Source organism: Oncorhynchus nerka, linkage group LG13, assembly GCF_034236695.1.
Source record: "Oncorhynchus nerka isolate Pitt River linkage group LG13, Oner_Uvic_2.0, whole genome shotgun sequence".
In the NCBI taxonomy this organism is placed as follows: domain Eukaryota; kingdom Metazoa; phylum Chordata; class Actinopteri; order Salmoniformes; family Salmonidae; genus Oncorhynchus; species Oncorhynchus nerka.
The window spans coordinates 60,738,513-60,758,101 of record NC_088408.1 but is presented as its reverse complement, the minus strand read 5'-3'; the positions used below and the strand labels follow the sequence as shown (position 1 = coordinate 60,758,101).

The following is a 19,589-nucleotide window of genomic DNA, read 5'->3' as shown; positions in this document are numbered from 1 at the left end:
AACAAGATATTGCCTTCAAATGGAAACCCTGGTACTGACACACCTACAGGAGAGGTGGAGGGTGTCCTAAATTGTTGACGCATTGGGGTATCAGGATGCTTCTGACTGCACTCAGGCCCAGTAGCGGTACATGGGTAAAATCACAGTGTTGTGATAATTGAATTGTTTGCTCTAACTTGTTAGTTCATATGCCTTGCAACCGTGATATATGCTTAAAGCAAAGACAATAAGAAGACAGACACAGTGGCAGAATAAATTCAACCAGACCTTTGTTTCATCACAAAACCGGAGCGCAAACTCTGTCCTGTGAAGTCCACAAAGCATATTGCATGTAACAAACAGTTACATGACCTACAGCATGGTCAAGAAAGTAAATGTTTCCAACATTTTCGGGCTATGACTCTGTCATACAGTACAGGCATTTATTTTTTGTTGTCCTAGGCTACCTGGCCAAAATACTTGTTAGACTAACATCCTTTCATGGGCAGCGTTAGCTAGTTAACATTAGCCTTCTATATCTAGCTACATATTGAACTCCCATCTTCTCAGCTAATTTAGGAATGGGACGTTTTTAGCTAGCTAGCAAACGGAGGACAACAACACAAGGAGATGCAACAATTCAAGTTGTTTCTATCGATGACGTATTTCTCTGTGATAGGAGTGAAACCAAATCCAAACTGGCTTCCCTTCACAGTTGAGGTCACTCAGTTTTGCTCAACGCTGATTGGCTATAATTTTATACTTTTTATCAAGCGAGGCCAAATGCTGTCTGGCTTCCCGTGGCTATATCATCGACTAAGACAGGACTAGTAAAGGCCCAGTGCACTACTTTTGTGTATTTTTTGTGGAAAAATGTATATTGTATTTTAATTCAGATTTTTGTTCAGGGGGTGCTGCAGCACCCTCAACACCCCTATGGCCTCTTCACTCAGGCTCATCTTTAAAAGATTAATAGGGGATGCTGTCCTTGTGGCAGAAACGTAGTTGGAGGGGTTTCCGTGACAACAGGAAAAGTTTGAAAACAAAGCAGAGAGAGACACCATTGTCACGGTTACCAACTGGCTGTCGACGCCTGGCTCCATTGGTCTTTCAGCTTCAGCTGCCAATCACAGTGTTGGGGCATCAATGGAGAACATTTGAATAATAAAACCATAAGTCATGAACAGACCATTTCCTTGTCATCGGGGGGGCTGGGTAGGGAGTGGCTGAATGGGGGCCAGGGGAGGAGAGGAGAGGTTTTACCACTACAGAGCCATATGGAATGTTGAGATTCCGGATTCGCCCCCAAGTCAAGCCACAATGACGCTTAAATCACCAAACACCTTCCTCTTAATCCCCTGGTACAATTAGCAGCACGACCACATCACCGTAGAACAGGAGTGTTAAACTAATTTTGCCGCGGGGGGGGGGGGGGGGGGCGCATTCGGTCTCCAACAAAGTCCAGAGGATCGCACTGAAAGTGTGTTATATTTCATCGCACTCAAAGTTAGTACAAAATAACACCCCCGATCCATAGTTTTTTACATTTTCGATGCTGTCTCGCTTTCATTTAAATTTTTAACAGGCGGGACACGGTCAAGGAGCTGTATGTAGGTATAGCTGTATGTAGGTCCATTATAATTTCTACACAGTTTCGAATTGGTTTTAATTATGTGGACACCTGCACGTCTAACATCTCATTCCAAAATCAGGGCATTGATATGGAGTTGGTCCCCGTTTGCGGCTATAACAGCCTCCAAACTTCTGGGAAGGCTTTCCACTAGATGTTGGAAAATTGCTGCAGGAATTTGCTTCCATTCAGCCACAAGAGCATTAGTGAGGTCGAGCACTGATGTTGGGCGATTAGGCTTGGCTCAGTCGGCTTTCCAATTCATCCCAAAGGTGTTTGATGGGGTTGAGGTCAGGGCTCTGTGCAGGCCAGTCAAGTTCTTCCACACCAATCTCAACAAACAATTTCTGTATGGACCTCGCTTTGTGCACAGTGGCATTGTCATGCTGAAACAGTTGCCACAAATTTGGAAGCACAGAATCATCTAAAATGTCATTGTATGCTGTAGTGTTAAGATTTCCCTTCACTGGAACTAAGGGGCCTAGCCCAAACCATGAAAAACAGCCCCAGAACATTATTGGCACTATGCATTGGGGCAGGTAGCATTCTCATGGCATCCGCCAAACCCAGATTTGTCCGACGGACTGCCAGATGGTGAAGTGTGATTCATCACTCCAGAGAACACATTTCCACTGCTACAGAGTCCAATGGTGGTAAGCTTTACACAACTCCAGCCGACGCTTGGCATTGCACATGGGGATCTTAGGCTTGTGTGCGGCCGTTCGGCCATGGAAACCCATTTCATGAAGCTCCTGACGAACAGTTATCGTGCTGGTGTTGCTTCCAGAGGCAGTTTTGAACTCGGTAGCAAGTGTTGCAACCGAAGATAGATTATTTTTTCGCGCTACCTGCTTCAGCACTCAGCAGCTGAGCGATTGTTGCTGCTAGACGTTTCCACTTCACAATAACAGCACTTATAGTTGACAGGGGCAGCTTTAGCAGGGCAGAAATTTAACGAACTGACTTGTTGTAAAGGCGGCATCCTATGACGGTGCCACGTTGATAGTCACTGAGCTTTGCAGTAAGGCCATTCTACTGCCAACGTTTGTCTATGGAGATTGCATGGCTGTGGGCTCGATGTTCTACACCTGTCAGCAACGGGTGTGGCTGAAATAGCCAAATCCACTAATTTGAAGGGGTGTCCACATACTTTTGTACATACAGTGCCTTCGGAAAGTATTCAGACCTTGACTATTTCCACATTTTGTTACTTTACAGCCTTATTCTAAAATGGATTAAATAGTTTTTTTCGTCATCAATCTACACATAATGACAGCTCTAGGAAGAGTCTTGGTGGTTCCAAACTTCTTCCATTTAAGAATGATGGAGGCCACTGTGTTCTTGGGGACCTTCAATGCTGCAGAAATTTCCCTGGATCTGTGCCTCGACACAATCCTGTCTGGGAGCTCTACGGACAATTCCTTTGACCTCATGACTTGTTTTTTTTTCTCTGACAACTGTGAGACCTTGTATAGACAGGTGTGTGCCTTTCCAAATCATGTCCAATCATTTGAATTTACCACAGTTGGACTCCAATCAAGTTGTAGAAACATCTCAAGGAAGATCAATGGAAACAGGATGCAACTCAGCTCAATTTAGAGTCTCATAGCAAAGGGTCTGAATACTTATGTAAATAAGGTATCTTTTTTGTTTTTAATACATTTGCTAAAATGACAAGGTATTGTTTGATGACATTTGTTTTATTTAATACATTTTAGAATTATTCTGTGACGTAACAAAATGTTGAAAATCTCAAGGGCTCTGAATACTTTCCGAATCACTGTATAGTGTATATTGAGTTAGTTTAACCCTAAAAAAAAAATATTTCTAAAACATATACAGTACCCTCAACCAGCTTCATGAGGTAGTCATCTGGAATGCATTTCAATTAAAAGGTGTGCCTTGCTAAAAGTTCATTTGTGGAATTTATTTCCTTCTTAATGCGTTTGGGCCAATCAGTTGTGTTATGACAAGGTAGGGGTGTTATACAGAAGATGGCACTATTTGGTAAAATACCAAGTCCATATTATCGCAAGAACTGCTCAAATAAGCAAAGAGAAACAACAGTCCATCATTACTTTTAGACATGATGGTTAGTCACTATGGAACATTTCAAGAACTTTGAAAGTTTCTTCAAGTGCAGTTGCAAAAACCATGATGAAACTGGCTCTTATGAGGACCGTCACAGGAAAGGAAGACCCGGAGTTACCTCTGCGGTAGAAGATAAGTTCATTAGAGTTACCAGCCTCAGAAACTCAAGTAACAGACACATCTCAACATCAACTGTTCAGAGGAGACTGTGAATCAGGCCTTCATGGTCGAATTGCTGCAGAGAAATCACTACTAAAGGACACCAATAAGAAGAGACTTGCTTGGGCCAAGAAACACGAGCAATGGACATTAGACTGGCGGAAATCTGTCCTTTGGTCTGATGAATCCAAATTTGACCACCCGCGGGCAGGATTGGACCCCCTCGCTGGCCGTATGTTTGACACCACTGCCGTAGATGGAGAACAAAATGTAAATGGGACTGGGAGACGAGCCTGAAGTGACACTTAATTGGAGTCATCGAGGCATTCTCTCACTCAGCTCCAGTCAACAGTATCCATCAAACTTTGTTCAAAGCCATCGCATCGCAGTTTCAGCAGCAGCTGTCTGTCTAGGGGTAGAACACCAGAGGTCTATGCCTGAGGCCTGTTTTAAAATAGTACAAGTCATCCACTACTTCTGTCTCATAACAAAAGCAGGAAGGTGGATGGCAGTGTCATGACACTATCCTCAAACTGACCTCTTCTTAGTCAGTCCATATAGAATTATATGCTACATGTTTCCTTTTCCATGTGCCATTCCACAAATCCACCAACAGTATGACAGAAGCTAAAGACAGACAGCATCAGAGAGAGGGAGGGGGAGAGGAAAGAGCAAGCCACGCGTTGATGGAAAGAAGAGGCAGAAAACAAGCCCAGTGAACAGCTGTCCTCCCTTTCCTTCACCACAGGATCATCCCAGGAGGAAGTCCCATGTGCTCGCTCTCCCAGATCCTGGTTTGTGGCTGACAGAGGAGACTGGCACTCTGCTCTCCCCCACCCCACTCAGGCGGCTCTATGGGCCTCCTCCTCCTCTCCCTCTCCCCATGCTGCTAGGAGGTTGGGAGCGAGTGAGGGGAGAGATGGAGAGGGGGGCTACATGAAGGAGAGAGTCTCCCAGTCGGTTGTTGTCAGGCCTAGGCCACTATCGCTGGGACTTTGTTTACACACACATGCACAATCCAGAGGTTGAGAATAGTTAGTAGGGATGGAGCTTAGAATGAGAACAGAAAGAATTGCAGACAGAGCCAATTCCTAATGTACTTGACAATGTCCAAAACAGGAATCACACTCATCATCAGATAAAGAACACATGAAGGTGCGTGGGATTTTTTATTTATTTTTAGGTGGTTTATATTGACTCAACCAGGTCAACCAAAATGACAGGTTCCAAGATCCATTTTGGGTTGCTTACAGGGTGGATGCACTGTATATAATGTATGTAAACGGTTTAAACTCCACTGTTTGTATTCTGTCTCTAAATGTAGTCACTAGCAGCACCATATCAACAAGTACAGTTCCGTGTACTTGGTGAAAAGGTGTTCTGAAGTTGCCTATGTATGCGCCGCCAAACAGTAGGGTGGACGTATTATAGCTATAATGTAATAGTGTGAGACTGCGTTAACGAAACAAACCCATCGATATGTCAATACCACGTCAGCCGTATTGAACGTACCTATGGGAGTGCAGTCAAATTGTCGTGTTCCAAGGGACCGTCCACTTCTAGCGATTCTACTTACATGGTCAGTACAGTGGTCATGTAGAGTGAACATGCTTGACACACTTCCGTGGTCTTCAGAAACAAGAGTAGAGACATGCTGTCCCTTACATGGTCAGTACAGTGGTCATGTAGAGTGAACATGCTTGACACACTTCCGTGGTCTTCAGAAACAAGAGTAGAGACATGCTGTCCCTTACATGGTCAGTGCAGTGGTCATGTAGAGTGAACATGCTTGACACACTTCCGTGGTCTTCAGAAACAAGAGTAGAGACATGCTGTCCCTTACATGGTCAGTGCAGTGGTCATGTAGAGTGAACATGCTTGACACACTTCCGTGGTCTTCAGAAACAAGAGTAGAGACATGCTGTCCCTTACATGGTCAGTGCAGTGGTCATGTAGAGTGAACATGCTTGACACACTTCCGTGGTCTTCAGAAACAAGAGTAGAGACATGCTGTCCCTTGCCCGTTCAGCCTCTACAGATGTTGCCTTGCTTGGATACCAGCTGACTGGCTGGCTGTGGTGACAGCTGGACAGCTGTTACTTCCCGGAGACGCAGTCACAGAACCATACCACAAAGGGAGGGAGGAGGGGTAGAATGTTTCATATGTCTGTATGAAGTTCCCCGGACGAGGGAAGCTGTCAAAACATAGCAACGGATGTAGCAACGGTTTCTTGAGTCTGAAATTTCAAGAGAGATGGTACTAAACAGAAACCAGAGTGAGTGAAGCAGCACACAGTTGAGCGAACGCCAGACGGACGTGGATGAGACGCCCACTCTGCCTCAAAAAATAAGCAAATAATTCAAGATGTAATTCTACATCCAAATGTGTGCTTTATTAACGCAACACCAACCATACCACCCTGTACAATTTGAATTTGAACCCCAAGTATTCTGGTCTGTATTCAGGTTTTCCTGATTGAAGACGTTCACGTTTTAATTTGAACTTCTAATTCATATTTTACCTCTACATACAAGGGAAAAGGAGGAGAGGGAAGGGTGATTTCAGAAGCAGCGAAGATAATTGGCCAGGCATTAAAATGAGGCTGGACTTTGGCACACATGAGTGACTGCTGGGACGAAAGCCTGTGTAAATTGTTCAAATAATATGTCTTCATCCTGCCATTTAAACACAGACCGACCTACCATACCTACCTACCCTGACTCCAAGTTACCTGCTCAATCAACAGAGCACAAATCTTAGGTTAAAAAGCTTGGATCCGTGCCAGTCATTTCTGCCAAAACTCACACAGCAGGCAATTCATTATGCCACCAAGGGTCAGCAAGTCCTTCAACTCAATAAAAATGTTAATATAACTAAGAGCTCACAAAAAGGAACGCTGATCCCCCCTGGTCTCTGAATATGTGTGTGTGTGTGTGTGTGTGTGTGTGTGTGTGTGTGTGTGTGTGTGTGTGTGTGGTTGGGCGTCAAACTCCAACTGCTCACAGCCAAAGTAGATAATGCATCAACGTATATGCTACAGCAGGTGGTTTGAACTTATTGGGAAAAGGAACACACACAAAACACAGGTTGTTGAGTCAAACATTAGATCTCCAACCCTCAAACTCAAATCTCCAATTCCATATCCACCCCTACTCATCTAAATACATTTAAATACTATTAGGCAGATTTCACAGGATGGCAGTGGGTTTATAATTATACGTGACATCTTTGAGAGATAAAAAATGATTACTCTGGATGCCAGTCGGGCCGTGGGGGGGATAAAAAAAATTGCTTAGGAACCAGTCATTATCTTCAGGAGTGGATCGAGGTGATCCATCCGTCGAACTCTGGTGGCTCGCCCATCTCCCCTGCCCACCGCCCTCCCTCCATCTCGCTGCCTTCTCCCCGTCCGAATACAAACAGAGATAAAGAACTCCGCAATCGCTCTTGACACACAAATAGGTTAACACAATAAAGCCGGCTTTGACTGGCTCACTCGAGGGAGGAAAGCAATTCCAGCAGCCGGCAGGAGGTAATAAAACAGGCGCGAGGAGAAAGAAGTGGGTGTGTTTGTCCATATGTGTCCTGGCGCCATTGTTTCTACGTTCCTGACTGTACGCGAGTGAAAGCAGGCACGGAGAAGCCAAGGGGCCTCAGATCTTAATATCGCAAGGATTTCTAACCGTGGGTTTAGCCTAGAAACATATACCAACTACCCCCCATCCCACCCTCCTCGCATGCTCTCTCACAAATCTGTCTATAGCTTAAAAATTCAAACAGGTCAAAGTTAAATTACTTTTATCTGTGCATGCCTCGTCTTTCCATTCCGTGTCCCCGGGTACTAGGACCGGCAGTAAAAGATTCAAATCTCCAGAGTTTTATTAAATCGTGTTGCGTTCACACTGAGCTGGGCGAAAACAAAGAAGGGTGGCTTCTCCAATTACCATGCCGAACAGACATTATTTTCACCAGTCAGTGGAAATTGTATTACCTTTACAGCAATGCCATCAGAATTGGGTAACGGACTCTATTTTGTTTTGTCACAGACGCTAACGGTCGCTGTGTCACCCCCGTATAAGTAGTATCCATTTGCAACAATCAAGTCATGTAGCCATTGTCACACACTCCCAAAGCCAGGCTTCTGAACACATTTACAATCCCTATCGTTTTGAAAGATATTATATCTGAATTGGCTGAGAAAAATTGCAGTAGTAGCTTACTTCTGAATGACTGCATTCTAATTAAACAAAATAGAACTATGAGACATCTACAGCACAGGCCCCGAGGGCACAGGGTGACCTAGGCCATTCACATAGGGCCTCAAACCCCTGTGTAAAACTGCCAATATGTAAAGAGCACTTGGCTCCCATAGCCAGAGCTACCTAATCATTAAGGAAATTAATTAAAAAATGGCAGACAAAAGTTCACCCCATTTAGGTCATATGGCTATTCGCAATTTTTTACAATCATTGGCTCTGTTTATTGGTGCTGACAGCTCCAACAACCAGGTGATCAACCAATCAGCAGATGAAAAGACATGCAAAGTGCGGGCTACTGTCACCGGAGAATGACCAAAGCATAAAGACAAAACGCTTCATCTTGCCCTCCCCACAAGGAAGGGCAACTGACCAAAATCAAAACAGAGACGGAGATTAGGATGAGATGCAGTTCCTTGTTGCATTATAGTTTGATCTTCCTCAATAAACGAGGATAATCAGATAGTTCCCGTTCCAGATTAAAGTACACCAGCATTGGGGGGGGATTAAATCAGACGCTCGCACGAGATAAAAAAAAACATTAAAAAACATCCCTTGCTGCTTCTGGCATGGAAACAACTGGCGATAAAGAGTTCAGGAGATAACACACAACAGCAAATCAAACGGCATCCAAGCCTCCACAACGAATCAAAAGCTTCCTTCATGCATAATTGTTGATGAGGCCAAGACACACATAGGTTTCTGGAGGAATAAATGTCCCTAATCATATCCAAGGCCTCAACGCAATGCCGAGGTGTAAAGAACCCCTTTTGGCTCAAGCACACCCCCAGAAAGAAAATAATTGCTATATAGCCTTTTTAATGCACTGCTGAGGTTGAGGTGGCTTCAGTGAGCTTTTGAGTTGAGTTATCATTGTGCCGTGTCTCCATGGTCCCCCCGCTCACAATCCTTGAGATCAATGTCATCACCAGGGTGATTTGATGGCAGCCAGCACTGTCACACATGACAAATCAATGTTACCACGAGGCAAGGCCAGAGAGGCATCGTTTTTAAAGGAGAACAAATTTGCGGTTGGAGAGCTTGTGAGATTTGTTTTATTCTCTCCCTCTTTGTTGGAAAGTTTCTTTGGCGGCAACACGTCCTTCCTTCACTCCAGCTCGATTGGTTATGAACCTAGCGATATTCTGTATTGCCGCCTCAGCAGCTGAGGTGATTTCATTCAGCCTATTAATCTTCGTTGTGCAAACCTGAAACGTATAGGATTCACATAACTATCCTTACTGGGGACAAGGATCTCTTGGGAGATTCCACCTTGTACCTTAAATTCATAACTGCGTTCTGTGTGTTAGGCTTCTGTATGACCCTTTTTGAGAACTGGTTAGCTTATCACGGAGTAGGAATAGAGTGTCAACTGAGCCTGGTTCCGTACTGTTGGATGTGTTAGCTATGCTATAGTTTCACTCTTGATCCTGATGAAAAGCCCACTGCCTGCCAATCCCTATGGGTTACAGTGGATGAACACTTGTTTGGGCACATCACCAACCTGTCCTTCACAGTCCAAGGCAAGGTAATCACGTCTTGAGATTACCTCAAGGCACAGACATATAATAAGGCTTTGGGAACAAAACCAGCTCGCCAACACACGGCAGCCAGTGGAGACACTGCAGGGTGGCGTACACAATCAAGACTCAAAAAATGTTCTCTCTCTCTGCACTCTTAAATCCAAAAAAGAGCCAATGTCTTCTGTTTCTCTCACCAGATTTCTAAAATAAAAATGAGTGGGTCCTAGGCCCGATTTCAAACAGGGAAACAAGAAGGGAGACGGCTGATATCAGTAGCCAAAAAAGACTGCGATATTGGGGGGTGATATAGACTTGATATAAACAGATGTGATGTGATATGCTTCTACACCTGATGTGTAGATGTGCTTCTACACCTGCATTGCTTGCCGTTTGGGGTTTCAGGCCGGGTTTCTGTCCATTTGATTTGATGTGGTACAAACTTTGGTAACAAATTCAAATGAAATAGAATTCCGTTGTTAGGACATGAGATGTTGTCATGACTCATGTACATCGTTCTGGTCCAGCGTTAACCGTATCCTTTAACAACAATCATTTCAGCCTCATTAAAGACCCAAGGCATGTCAAAACCACATGCCTGGAACTTGGTAAACGGTAACATAGGATCGATCGTTCCTTAATCTTCACAAGCGGGCGAGACAAGCCTCCTCCCTTTTTGTGTCCTTACATTGTTTGAAAACACAGTACGAACTAGCCACATCGACCGATCCATTTCCTCTTTAAGCCGTATTGTGCTAAGGCAGCAAGACCCGGGGAAGAAATAGTGTCACTGAAGATACTATAGAGCCACTTGAGACAGACTACACCCAGGCTCCATCCTTGCTAACACTACCAACCATATTTGGGATATGCATATAGCATATTACCTGTACCTCAAAATGGCAAACGATACAGGGCTGCTTGTAACACAAACCAACGCTCACGGGAACATCTTTCCTTCATTCATATGTAAATTGTTAACACAAATAATTGTGCACAGTGTAGTCGGCGCAAATATATACAGTACACTAACTTCCCCGCACGAGGAACTCTTTGATCAATATCTAATGAGATGCCGTTTGGACGCCCTTGAGAGAGAAGGTTCATGGACCTAACTCCCAAATGCCCATGTGTCACATTACTTTTTTTTTTTTGCCTAAATGTATTTCCTGGAAGGAAAGAAACAACTTAATATTGTCAGTGGTTGTGGAAGCTGTGCCACAGGATGAAGATAGGATCACTGCTTTTCATTCCCTTTACTTTCATATACAAAATATAGGCTATACAGAATAAATCAAAAACACCTCTATCTGGAAAACAAATGTGCTATTGCGTTGCTGTAAATATATCACAAATAATTACGTTGGCACAGTAAGCTCATTTTATAGTGAAGATAAACCAAAGCAGAGGATTTAAATATATATATCATACAAGGTATGTTTGCAGTGGCACTGCACATGTTGTGCTAGTGGGGTTTTGTTGCCTCTGGGTCTGCATTTAGACAATCAAACCATAGTGGGATATAAAAAAGATGAATACATAGAACAGGAAATTAAAGTTGAGCTATTATAAAGATATTCATGAGCCAACCTTACTAATTCTCACATGGCTGCAGTTTACATAGGCAAGGAGTACAGTGCATTCACACCAATGCTATCAATCATCTCCAAATAATATTTCAGTGTTGGAAATTGAAATAGTGCCTGGGCTTGCTTAGTATAACTTCTGTTTTAATATCTTACTCAAATGTAATCAGTCCTTCAACCACAATTCTGTGCACGTTAAGAAGGATACTTGTTGAAAGCTCAGCCAACGGCATCAGGTTTGTTCTGCTTTTTAGATGGTTTTGGGGAGGCAATTAATCAAAAACAAAGATGGACTTTGAAAGATAGTGCAATAAGACGAGCCTTACCCAGCGTAGTGTTGAGTTTACCTAGGATGGAAACGCCTTAACCTTTTACTGCATAGGGCTAAAATCAGGGTCACACAGAGTGTTTCTTGGTTGTCTTAAAACAAATCTACTTGGAAACAAAAGTATACACCTCAAACACATGGTTAAGGGCTTTAAAAAAATAGACACCTGTACCATGTCAGATATATAGCTAAAATGTATTAAAAAGTTTGAGTTTGATCATTCGACCACAGCTAGAATCCTTAGTTTCTACATCCATTTTTGGACTTACTGTATAAATGAATGATATACAGTTCCTTCAGAAAGTATTCATAGCCCTCGACTACAGCCTGAAAAGAATAATAATATTTTTTCCTCACCCATCTACACATAACATCCCATAATAAAATCAAAACATGTTTTTAGAAATGTGTGCAAATTTATTGAAAATTAAATACATAAATATCTCATTTACATACGTTGCAGAATAACCTTTGGCAGCGATTACAGCTATGAGTCTTTCTGTGTAAATCTCTAAGAGCTTTCCACATCGGGATTGTGCAACATTTGCCCAAGTTCTGTCAAATTAGTTGTTGATTATAGCTAGACAATCATTTTCCGGTCTTGCCATAGATTTTCAAGTAGATTTAAGACAAAACTGTTACTTGGCCACTCAGGAACATTCACAGTCTTCTTGGTAAGCAACTCCAGTGGGGATTTGGCCTTGTGTTTTAGGTTATTGTCCTGCTGAAAGTTGCATTAATCTCCCGGTGTCTGGTGGAAAGCAGACTGAACCAAGTATTCCTCTAGGATTTCGCCTGTGCGTCACGCCATTCCATTATTTTTTTTATCCTGAAAAATTCTCCAGTCAATTACAAGCATACCCATAACATGGTGCAGCCACCACTATGCTTGAAACTATGGAAAGTGATGCCCAGTAAAGTGCTGTATTGGATTTGCCCCAAACATAACACTTTGTAATCATGACAAAAAGTGAATTGCTTTGCCACATTTTTTGCAGAATTACTTTAGTGCCTTGTTTCAAACATGATGCATGTTTTGGAATATTTTTATTCTGCACAGGCTTTCATTATTTTCACTGTGAACTAGGTTAATATTGTGGAGAAATCTTACAGATAATTGTGTGTGGGGTACAGAGATGAGGTAGTCATTTAAAAAAATCATGCTAATCACTGACATTATGGAGTATCAATTTAATCAATTTAAAATTCTGGCTGTAACATACATTTTATTCTGATAGAGTCTCAGAATGTGAATACTTTCTGAAGGCACTGTATGCCAATTCATTCTTGAAGAATATAAATGCCTCAACCGCTTAGTTTAACTGTTGTACCGATTCAGAACCAAAAAAAGCTTTACTCTTAAATGTAAACAAAACACTGTATAGCCTCAGAACATGGTTCAAACTATACATGTAATACCATTGATGGCCAGTGCATTAATCCATAGTACTGTCTATGATTTTGAGTGTGGTTACATTTCTCCAGACCAATCACTCAGCATTTTAGCCCAACAGGGGCAGGGAGATTTCTTTGTGATGGTTTCAATTAAGGATTAACTGAATTCATTAAAAAAAAAAATACAATAGAAACCTTGCGTTAGTTATTTTCTTTGTAGATTTAGAATCCTGTGAATGAGATTTCTACAGTAAAAACAATCAGCTGGGATATTTATTTTTGAAAAATATGTCAGGATACTTTATCAAAATCCCAATTCCTAAGTAAACACTTTAAGGTCACCATGTTAATTTTCAGCCTTCAGAGCCAGTATGAGTCATGATATTTTGTTAAAAAAATAAAATAAAAATTAAATCCAAGAGGTAAATCACTGACCTAGCCTACATATTAGGCTGTCCTTCTAGCACCAGTAGCTAACCCCATCCTCCCCAGCTACCATCCCCAACCAATCATGTTGAGTTAAGGTAAGGATTATGCTGGGGAGACTATTTGTTTTCAGTGAAGAACAGCCGCAGCGCTCATATGAACACAATTTGCTCAGCGGGTCATAGACGCCGAGTGGAGGAAGTAAATGAGGCGGCTCTGCCCCCTCAGGTGAAGCCTCGGCCTCGTACATCACCCAATGTTTTATTCAATAGTAGCAAACAGGCGCCGTGCTATGCTATAGCAGGTGCCGCACATGGCTGGCGACTCTAGGAGCCTGGCCCTGGATGTAGAGGGGCCCCATGTTAGATTATCAATGAGCAAGCGAGGGAAGGGAAACCTTCACTGTGCTCAACTGAAGGCTACTCCACTATCCAGCCACTGAAAAAATGCAGAGATTGCTTAAAGTATCTAAGGCCTGAAGTGGTCTGTAAATGGATTATCCAGGAGTATTAGCTAGCCACAAACTCCAGGATATCCACATTGGGAAAATAAATATTTGCTTAAATTAGGGTTTGTGTCCCCCCCTCTGGTCTATGAAGATGAACGTGTGTGTGTGTGGTGTGTGTCAGATGAGGCTGGTGGGAGGAGCTATTAGGAGGACAGGGTCATTGTAATGGCTGGAATGGAATCAAACACATGGAAACAACGCATTTGAGTCCGTTCCATTGATTCAATTCCAAACATTGCAATGAACCTGTCCTCCTATAGCTCCTCCCACCAGCCGCCTCTGGCGTGTGTGCGTGTCCTAATCCTAATGGTCCCCATGTTAAATCCTAAACAGATAAAAAATATAATATAAATATTTCCTGTCAGCACCTGCTGTTTACAACACATTCTAATTAAGCAATAAGGCACAAGGGGGTGTGGTATATGGCCAATATACCACAGCTAAGGGCTGTTCTTGGTCATATACCACAAACCCCCAAGGTGCATTATTGCGGTTATAAACTGGTTACCAACGTAATTAGAGCATTAAAAAGGAAGAAATAGTATGAATAAATTCATCAAAATAACATTTATAAAAATGTCAATGTGTTGGTAACACGTCTAACAGCACCCGTGTCAATAGATCCCCCAAACACAGGCATTATCACTTAAATAATGTCAGAGAAGCTGGTGTTGAGGATATATTGACACGGCTGTTAGACCCGAGACTGTCGCCACAATGGGGGTTTGTAGAAACGTTAGACTGTCCCCTGACAAATATTTTGCAACATTGTTCCAATATTGAAATTCGATCTCCACTGTCCTACTGAGAATGTAGCGTCAGGACAAGACTGTCATCTTTTCTCAGCTAGTCGAAATTATGAATCAGCATAATTCGGAAATTATTCAGACTTTCCAAATTTTGTTACGTTACAGACTTATTATACTTTTTAAATCTTTTTTTTTAATCCTCCTTAATCTATACACAATACCCCCTAATGACAAAGCAAAAACAGGTTTAGACATTTTTACTAAAGTATTAACAATAACACGGAAATATCACATTTACTTAAGTATTCAGATCATTTACTCAGTACTTTGAAGCACCTTTGGCAAGGACTACAGCCTCGAGCCTTCTTGGGTATGAAGCTACAAGCTTGGTACACCTGTATTAGGGGAGTTTCTCACATCCCTCTCTGTCGATCCAGTCAAGCTGTTAGGTTGGATGGGGAGTGTTGCTGTACAGCTATTTTCAGGTCTCTCCAGAGATGTTCGATCGGATTCAAGTCCGGGCTCTGGCAGGGCCACTCAAGGACATTCAGAGAGTTGTCCCAAAACCACTCCTGCATTGTCTTGGCTGTGTGCTTAGGGTCGTTTTCCTGTTGGAAGGTGAACCTCGCCCCAGTCTGTGGTCCTGAGCACTCTGGAGCAGGTTTTCGTCAAGGATCTCTCTGTACTTTGCTCCGTTCATCTTTCCCTTGATCCTGACTAGTCTCCCAATCCCTACCACCACCATAATTCAATGGTGCCAGGTTTCCTCCAGACGTGACGCTTGGCATTCTTGCCAATGAGTTCAAATCAAATTTGTCACATACACGTTAGCATATTTTATTGCGGGTGTAGCGAAATACTTGTGTTTCTAGCTCCAACAGTGCAGTAATATCTAACAATACATACAACCTCAAATTAAATGAACGGAATTAAGCTATATAGATAGAGAGATAGAGAGAGAGAGATTACGATGAGCGATGTTGGAGTGGCATTGACTAAATCTAATTGTCACATGATCTCAGTAATATATATAAATAAATAACACACCTGTTCTGAAAGGCCCCAGTGTCTGCAGCACCACTAAACAAGGCATAGCCCCAAGCAAGTAGCACCATGAAGGCCAATGAGCTCTCCAAACAGGTGGGCCAAAGTTGTAGAGAAGTACAGATCAAGGTTGGGTTATAAAAAATATATCTGAAGCTTTGAACATCCCACAGACCACCATTAAATCCATTATTTTTAAAAATGGAAAGAATATGGCACCACAACAAACCTGCCAAGAGTGGGCCGCCCACCAAAACCCACAGACCAGGCAAGGAGGGCATTAATCAGAGAAGCAAGAAAGAGACCTAAGATAACCCTGAAGGAGCTGTAAAGCTCCACAGCGAAAATTGAAGTATCTGTCTATAGGGCCACTTTAAGCCGTACACTCCAGAGAGTTGGGCTTTACAGAAGAGTGGCCAGAAAAAAAGACATTGCTTAAAGAAAAAAAAATAAGCAAACACATTGTCTTTGTCAAACGTGCTCCCCAAACATATGGAAGAAGGTACTTTGGTCAGAGGAGACTAAAATTGAGCTTTTTGGCCATCAAGGAAAACACTATGTCTGGCACAAACCCAACACCTCATCACCCCGAGAACACCATCCCCACAGTGAAGCATGGTGGTGGCAGTATCATGCTCTGTGGATGTTTTTCCATCGGCATGGACTGGGAAATTGGTCAGAATTGAAGGAATGATGGATGCGCTAAATACAGGGAAATTGAGGGAAATCTGTTTCAGTCTCCCAGAGCTTTGAGACTGGTACAGGGGTTCACCTTCCAGCAGGACAATGATCATAAGCATAATGCTGAAGCAACACTTGAGTGGTTTAAGGGGAAACATTTAACTGTCTTGAATGGCCCAGTCAAAGCCCAGACCTCAATTCAATTGATAATCTGTGGTATGACTTAAATATTGCTATACACCAGCGGAACCCATCCAAATTGATGGAGCTGGAGCAGTTTTGCCTTGAAGAATGGGCAAAAATCCCAGTGGCTAGATGTGCCAAGCTTATATAGACATACCCCAAGAGAATTGCAGCTGTAATTGCTGCAAAAGGTGTCTCTACAAAGTATTGACTTCACAAGAAGAAATATTTGGCATCTTCAAAGTGGTAAGCATGCTGTGTGAATCAAATTATACAACCCCCCCCCCCCCCAAAAAATAGTTTTTATTCCAGGTTGTAAAGCAACAAAATAGGAAAAAATGCCAAGGGGGTGAACACTTCTGCAAGCCACTGTCAGAGCGTTGCCATTTAGAAAGGAGGACTGGCTCGCATCCATAGATGCAAAAAAATGGGTCCATCTCAAACAACCCAGCTAACTGATAGAATGAATGGCCAGCAGGCTTGGCTAGCATCTATAGATGTATCGGGGACTAGGCCTATATTTTTGTTGAGGGATGAAATGGTAGCCTATGAATACATTTATCAAAATGTATTTAATACTTTGGCAAACCTACTCGGCTCCGCCTCAAAACCTATGACCGCAGCACAGCTGTTTAAAAATAAATAATCATCATTAACAATTGCTTTAATCTGAAACATTCGGACGATTTCCGCATTTAGATTAGAGATAGTCAAACTGCGGATTTAGTCTTGGAAACTGTTCTTCGGCACATGTACTCTGGCATAGTTTCTACTTCATATCTACATCGAATGGGACAGTGGTAGGCCTACCGGTAACACTAGGCATAGGCTACAAGGACCAGCTGAAAAAGTTCTGAGGAATTAAATCACTGGTGATGCTCTTTCATTTGAGGAAGAGAACATCGGAGAGCTCTGATCAACATCAGTGTATGACATTAACTATTTACAGAAACGCAGCGCCAGTTACACTTATGGGGAAATCATTAATTTCCTTTGAAACTATATTTACCCACGGCTGATTAAAAATTATATGACGCATGGAGGCATACAGAAAGGAATTTCACACCCTAATTCTGAGCCTACTGTGCCAGTGCCTTGCATAGCCCACTTCCCGGCAATATACTTAATTGCTCCCAATCCTTGAAATACCAAATACTACACACCAAAGCAGATCCTAAAGCCATTCAGTAACTGACATCGATTTTACAACGCTTCCTTTATTGTAGGTTAGACTATGCATGAACACAAAGGTTTTCTAGCCTATCCTATCCCAGAATCGTATCAACATCTGTGCACCATAGACCGAGCATTTGACATCCTCATTCTATTTTCTTACAACACTAGCCATCAATTGTTATACACTGTGCTGTCCTTCACTCCATCCATCAATTATGATATGCGGACATGTCGCCAAATGACCCAAGCTGGCATTAATTAGGCTGCAACAAAATCCCAAATGTACGCAAGCGATGAATTTAATTACTAGGCCGATATCGTTTTGGCAGGTGAAGTTAGAAAAGGGGAACATATTTACCATAAATTGTTTCGTATTGCAGACTAGAATCCCATGCAGGTTAACTGGCGCTGAGCAGCCTGCTTCAGAGCGTTGCCGTCCAGAGAGTTATCAAAAACGTTTCACCCCACTCTCCAAAACCACAAAACCACTCGTCGTTGATCAGCAATACAGTTTATTCTGCCCTTTTCAGTGCCATGAACATTCAGAGAGTGAATCGGATTCCAAACCGGAAAACCAAATAGTTAAGATAATTGCTCTTTCTGTCAAGGAACAATATTGTAACTGATACGTTTCGTTTCGTTTCCTGGACTGGACGACGGCGTATTAAAATAACAGGTCGGCAAATCCAGGAGCGTTGCGTGTCAATCTCTCCAGTTAAACGGTGGTTTCACCTAACGCATAGCATAGTCAACCTTTCGCCCTCCGAAACAAAGTAGCCTGTCAAAAATTATCCGCTTTCGTGTTCTTTCTTCTCCTCGTTTCCTGGATAATATCTCCAAAAAGCCTGGTGACAAAACAGAATTGTCAATCCAAAAGAATTGATATAGTTTAGGCTATAGGCAAAGTGTTTCCCCTATTTAGTCTAATCAATCTGGATTTGTCAAGTAGACAAAATGTTTCAACGTAGTCTATGGCACCGAGTAACCGGACAGATTCCAAAGCTTGGCTTTGAAACAAATGCAGTTGTTGGAAATAAATGAATAGGCGCAATTAAATCCTGGCGATGAAGCTCTTTTCGTCTTAAACACTTTCTCTGCCTATCAGAAACCTATATCCTCCCGGTTACAGACTCGGATTTCCAATCGAGGTGACAAAACAAGCTCTAAACATTCCTCTGCGTTGTTCATTTCTTTCATCTAAATACCAAGCGATATCGATAATGTTAGTCTGTTTTAGGCAGCTCACTGCGCTTCGAGATGCGGTCCTCTCCGTATGCCGAGCTGCCCAAACTGACAATAACCGGAACGATGCAGACTCTCCCAGCTCTTCAGACCGCCCACCAACCAATCATTGCACTGAGGGAATTGAAACGTTTGCACGGGTTAGCCTATCATTGGTAATTGAGGATTGTTACCACGGTGACGCTGTCAGCGTCCAGGCGTCTTTATTGAAACCACGTTGTTTATTCGCGGAAAATCTATCCAATTTAATGAAATTAGTAGACTAGTTGCCTAGAATGCAGAGATTCAGTCTAGGCGCCTCGACTGCACATTGTAAATAAGAAACGTGAATCCGTTTATTACACGTCCTACAATAAACGGAATACAAGGATTGACCATTCTCTCTTCATTATGGGCATAATAAAGCCCTGATAAGGGTCTCCTAATTTACGAAGGAGAAGCCATATAGAGTAAATGTAGGTATATCGTGTGCTTTAAACTCTTATTACATTTAGCCTTATATATGTAACAGACTGTCTCATGGTTTTCACAATTTTTCAAACAAATGCTAGAGCCTGCTGCTGTGAGCACTAAATAGGCACAGCCTGGCAACATGGGAGAGAGCAACCCAACCCAGAATTAAAAACCGTCTGTTA

The 19,589-nt window shown here is 42.5% G+C and overlaps 1 protein-coding gene across 1 annotated transcript in view; it reads right to left on the bottom strand.

Moving 5' to 3' along the window:
• Positions 1 to 19,028, bottom strand: part of fam222aa (family with sequence similarity 222 member Aa) — a 78,996-nt gene extending 59,968 nt beyond the window's left edge. Inside the window, exon 1 of the mRNA XM_029677521.2 lies at positions 18,071 to 19,028. The gene's annotated coding sequence lies outside the window, so the exon portion shown is untranslated. The remainder of the gene's footprint in view (positions 1 to 18,070) is intronic.
• Between the last annotated feature and the right edge of the window lie 561 nt (positions 19,029 to 19,589).